This window comes from Lepisosteus platostomus, chromosome 7, assembly GCF_059453375.1.
Source record: "Lepisosteus platostomus isolate fLepPlt1 chromosome 7, fLepPlt1.hap1, whole genome shotgun sequence".
NCBI classification, from domain to species: Eukaryota; Metazoa; Chordata; class Actinopteri; order Semionotiformes; family Lepisosteidae; genus Lepisosteus; species Lepisosteus platostomus.
The window spans coordinates 20,578,299-20,584,496 of NC_142617.1; positions in this window are offsets into that span (position 1 = coordinate 20,578,299).

Here is a 6,198-nt window from a genome sequence, read left to right on the forward strand (position 1 = left end):
TGATGATCTCACTAGAGGTCTGTAAAATTTTAGCATATCATCCCTATGATGTAGTGACATGGCTCAGTGAGAAAGCCACCATCTTGCCTTAAAACTTGGGCCTTATAATGTGGCTTGAACCAAAGATGGTCACCTGTTAATTGGGAAAAGTTGCAGAATAAGTGAGACAGCTATCTGAATGAATCTTTGGCAATAAGAGAGAGTGAGATTCCCTATGAAGGACAGAACCTGGCAGTATAGGCTTTGTGTGGAATTGCTTCCAGTTTTGAACTATAGAAAGTGAAAGATCCAGGGAAAGTTCTTAGTAGTAACGGATTGGACGGGCTTATTAGACTGTGGGACTCAGAAAGGTAGGTAAGCGTCCTGGGCTGTAATAATGGACATCACAGGTTCTGGGCAGACATGCATGGTGGATTGTTTGCCAGGCCCAATAGCATGAAAAGCACTGCCAATGAACAGGGTTAGCTGGCTGGGTTATACCAGGGGAAAGCAAGTCAGTGTGTATTTTGCAGTGTTGAACATTGTCAGGAATATTAAACACACAGTTCCAACAAAGCTATCAGTAGCTTGCAGGTCCTGTCTTTGCGCAATGTAACAGGTTGTTCATACACTCAAATGATCGTTGCTATCTCATAATTATGAGACAATCTGCTATCTCGTAATTATGTGATAATTTGCTCTCGCAAATATTTACATTTTTTTCTCTTAAGTGTAACAGATCTTGTAGTAAATATTGCTCCACCTGACAAACAGGAAATCATTACATCAATAAAATCTTTAAAGAATGGAAAAGCCCCAGGACAAGACAATCTAAATGCAGAACTGTTCAAAGCAAACTCAGAGCCTGCAGCCAAGATCCTGTAGCCATTATTTACAGCACTTTGGGAAGGAAAGAAGGTTCCAGATGACTGGACCAAACACATAATTGTGAAGATACCCAAGAAAGGAGCACTCAACAACTGTAACAACTGGTGGAGAATCACTCTCTTGTCCGTTCCAAGCAAGATTATAGCCAAGATCATCATTCAACGGATTTCTGATACAGTTGATAAGCACGATCGTAAGCCCCTCCTCTTAAGGATGCTCTGGCTCTTTCATGTTTGTCTTGATTTTTTGCACCTGCCTCCTGTTCCAGCCCATCCCTACAAATAGCGGCTTGACAGCATAGGCTTCACAACGGCGTCCTGACCATCTGGGTCCAGGGCTTGGAGTGCCTGTCCCCATTACCCCCTTTTTATTCCCCCGACCCTTCGCCAGATACCACTCCGGCTTTTAACTTCTGTTATGCCTCTGTCCTGGATGGATTACCTGGCTATGGACTCTTGCCTACTCTGGATTACCCTGCGAACTCCCTTTGGACTTGTTTGCCTTGGACCATGCACCTCCCCGAGTACCAGCACACCGTTGACATGTCCCCCTGTTCTTCTTCCAGCCCCGATCCTAGTCTTCTTTCCCAGTGTTTGTTCCACTCCCCTCTGGATTCTGCCATCTGCATAAGGCCCTGAAAAACATTTCATGACAATAAAGAAAGAACAGGCTAGATTCCGTAAGGGAAAGCAGTATATTGACCAGATATTTGTACTATGCAACATTATTGAGCAGTGTACAGAGTGACAAAAGTGAGTGTAAATACATTTTGTTGATTTTCAGAAAGCATTTGATAGCATCCACAGTGACAGGGACAGCCATGGCACATTTTAAGAGCATATGGAATACCACAAGAGATCACTCTACTCATTAAGAGCTTCTATACTAACTTTACCTTTAGTGTAGGAAACAGCAATCTCTGTTTCGAAGTGAAGACTGCTGTGAGACAAGGATGTTTAATGTCTGTGTTGCTTTTTAACTTGGTCATTGATTGGGTGATGCATCGCACAACCGAAGACGAGCCAAGAGGCATCAGGTGGACACTCTTCTCCACGTTTGAGGACCTTGACTTTGCTGACGATCTTGCCTTACTCTCACACACCCATCAACACATGCAAGAGAAGACTAATCCCTGAATATTTTTGCATAGCAAGTAGGACTGAAAATAAGTCAGACCAAAACTGAGGTCATGATCCTCAACATCACCAATTCACTACCAACTAAAGTAAATGGGGAAGATCTTCTCATGGCTGAAAGATTCACCTATCTAGGCAAAGTGATCAAGCAAGATGGAGGAGTAAGTATTGACATCTAGAAAAGACTAAACAAAGCTGGAAATGTCTTGAGGATGCTTAACAACGTTTGGAAGTCATCCCAATATAGTACTTACACCAAGTTGAAGCTATACCAGAGCTTTGTCTTGTCAACTCTTCTGTATGGCTCAGAATGCTGGGGGATGATGAAGGGAGATCTGAACAAGCTATCAACATTTCATACCAAAAGCTTGCAGAGAATCCTATGCATCTTCTGTCCAAGGACTTCTTCAAACAAAGAATTCCTAGCCCAATGCCATCAAGAGAGTATTTCCACCATCATAATGAGAAGATGCTGGCTGAATCAGCCATATCATGAAAAGTGAGAACTCCATCACTAAGACTGCCCTGCACTGGACTCCTGGAGATAAATGCAATGGCTGAGAACTGTGGAAGAAGAACTGAAGGCCCTGAGCCATAGCTGGGATACCATAGAAAAATTGGCTAAAGACAGACAGAAGTGGAGGATCTTTGCTGCTGCTCTACATGCCACCAGGCATACTGGGCAATAATAAAACAATAATCTTACCTTTAGAACTCTTAAGTTTCAGCATTCAGATTGTTAATGCAAAATCAAGTTTACAAGAATGTGAATGTATCATTTTGTAGATTCATAAAATGGGACACCATAAGAAGGATCAAATAATTTTGCAAGGGACTGTAAATATTACATTATCAAAACACTAATAATAATAATAATAATAATAATAATAATAATAATAATAATAATAATAATTGAGAACAAATATTGACCAAGATGTTTATGTGATGGCAAAAAATCACTCTACAAAAACTAAAACCCGTGCCACAGTAAAAAAAAAAGGCAAGAGATATGTCTTTTAGTTTTGACATTTATTTATGGCATTTTTCAAGGCAAATCAAAACAATTCTAATCTTATCTTCCTTTCGAAGTTGGAATGTATTGTAACTCTCCCCTTCATTGGATGTATGAAATGTGCTCTATGCCATTACTGTGGTATTTGTAATGCTTTAGCAGATAAGCTTTTATTTAAACAGCAGGTGATTTAGCAAACTGGGCTGGTAATACCACACACCTGGGGTCTGCATGAGAGCCCAAGAGCTGCTGAGTGAACAAGCAGGCAGACATGTAGGCAGAGACAAGAGAGTTGAGATACAGAACAACTGACTGTTGTACACAAACAAGTCAATGAAAGAGAAGTTGTTGCTCCCTGTTATCTTCTTAAATTCCTAGAATGATTTGGCCAAACTACCCATCCATCTATTTTCTAACTGCTTCTTGCAATTCAAGGATGTGAGGGAGCTGGAGCCTATCAACGAAACCAACTGGCACAAAGCAGGGTACACCCCGGATAGGGCAGCAGACCATTGCAGGGTAGAGATACAGACAAACACAGACAAGTGCACACTCACACCGACAGCCAATTGTCCCAGAATGTTTTACCACTATGTTTTTGGACTGTGGGGGAAACCAGAGCATTTGGTGAACACAGGGATGACAAACATACTCATTCTGTATTGAGAGCTCTGCCTCCATGCCAGTAACACCCAGTGTGATACAACACATGTACAGTGAGGTTGATGGTACTGAAATCTAAATTATACAAAAGGCAAAGAAAAATCTAAGGGCCATAGCTGGATAATTATAGAACATGGTCATCTTGAGGTTACAGTACCAAGTTTCCAAATCTAGATAATGTCCTCTGTGTCAATAGGGTATTTGAAAGGGCTGTAATAAAGAAAGCTTTTTTACCGCAACCAACAAATGTAAGTGCTCCAGGTTTCCAAAGCAGCAAATTTAGCTGTAGTGGCCAGCAAGATATTAAACACTATCTTCTCCAACTTCTCTTTTTATGTTTTGAATGAATGTGAGCATTAACACACCAAAGATCACCAAAATTAGGACAGCTTCCTCTGTTTTAATGGTCATATCGGCTAACCTGCTGAATCAATCTGGAGGAGTTGGGTTCCAGAGAAGCAGAGCTGCTCTTCTGAAAACCCCTGTCTTTCTCAGCCTTGCCCAGCAGGCCATTGTGATCCACTGCTGACACTGGATTGTGTCTCTAAGTGTCTCTACACAGGCTATACACCAGGGCACTGTCAGTGGATGTGTCTGGAAAGAAGTCCTGTCCCTGTCCTGGAAAGAAGGTGCCCTCAACAGGCTGAGGGGCACTCGGATCAGGAAGGGAGGCTGCCTTGGACGCCTGCGCCATCTCTTTTGCCTTGGTCTCGTATTCCGACACTCTCCGCTGCACGATGCCAGGCATCACCTGAAGGTAGGCTCCCATGAGGCGGTGATTGGACCGAATCAGCTTGCCAGCACAACTGTTCAGACAGCGCTCCTGGGAAAGTTCAGACAATCAGATTCTGGCACCAATCACCTGGCCTGCTCTCACAACCACTTTTCTAATATTTGCATTGTCTGAATCTCCACTTGAATTTCAATAATTTCAGCAAATGTTTCACAAGTTTAAAACATATTTGTTGACATCTGAAATCTCTCAAGTAAAATATGCTTGCATTTATCCTTGTATTAGAAAATGCTGATAGGCTGGGTCATAGCACAGGATCTCTGAGTAAACAGTGTGTACTCTTTCTCACGCCCTCACAACTTCAAAAGTAAAAAAAGACAAGTGCAATTAAAAAAAAAAGCTATTCAATGGGTACTACCAGATCACGATAAATTAAAATGAAACCGCACTTTTTCCATCAGACAACACCCATCACATTTACAAAACATAATGGAAAATTAATTTGAAAACTGTGGGCCCTTTAATAATGTGAAGGCAATATTTACTATTATCAATACTTAGATTTAGCTTGCAAATGTGATTTTGGGAGATTACATTCTGTTCATTAAATTTAATTCACACAATTCACACAGTTCCAGAGAATGTTTGAAAAAAATGTACAGGTGTAGGTGTATCTGATAGCAGACCCATCTGGAACTACACAGATGTGCTAACATTTAAAGAGCAAGCATGGACATTTTCAGGAAATGAATAAAAAGTATAATTTACTATTTTGTTTATAAATTCAATATATACTGTAAAAAGGATTGTCTGCTGCTCAACCTTACCTACCCCAGCCCAGACAACACCCAGTTAAACACAGTTTTTATGGCTTTAAAAAAAAAATGGCGTTACTCTGTCTTCTTCATCCTAGCGTTAATCCCGCTTGTCGGCACACCCATCTCCATTTGGTGGTTTGAACCAAATCTTTGAGCTTACGTTACCATTAAATGAGACTGAGAATACTCCAACCGGTGTGTCGCTCCACCTGCCATCGGAGTGGGGGAGGAGAACAAAGTAGCAAATTCATAGAGGGGGATTATTTGGAGGCATGGGAAATTTGGGCAGGATGCCGGGGTTACACCCCTACTCTTTTCATGAAGAACGCTGGGATTTTTAATGACCACAGAGAGTCAGGACCTTGGTTTTACATCTCATCAAAAGACAACACTTGTTTACAGTATAGTGTCCCTGTTACTATACTAAGGTATTAAGACCCAAATGGACTGCAGGGTGAGTGCCCCCTGCTGGCCTCACTAACACCTCTTCCAGCAGCAACCTTACTTTTTCCCAGGAGGTCTCTTATCCAGGTACTGGCCAGGCTCACACCTGCTTAGCTTCAGTGGGTTGCCAGTTGTAAGTTGCGGGGTGGCATGGCTGCTGGCTCAGTATTACTCTGTCTGATTTGTGAAATTAATTAATAGCAACTGGGACACACCAGGGGCATTTTTATTTTTAAATACCTGTAAACTATAAAAATAATACATTGTGTGTCCCTGCCAGAAGTGTAAGTGTGAATTGTCTGCAGATTAGCTCATATACAGTACAGTACAGTACATCACAGATGTAAGCCTCAGTCCTCACTAGGTGGAGCCAAACCTCAGTATTCGCTGGTAGACTAGAAGGGAGTTTATCTATTTTTACCTCCTGCCCAGTAATGGAGTGTTGTTTCTCACAGAGGGGATTTTTAGTTTTTGTATAGTGCTGTTTCACATGACCCTTCAATATTTTCTGTAAACAGATAAAGA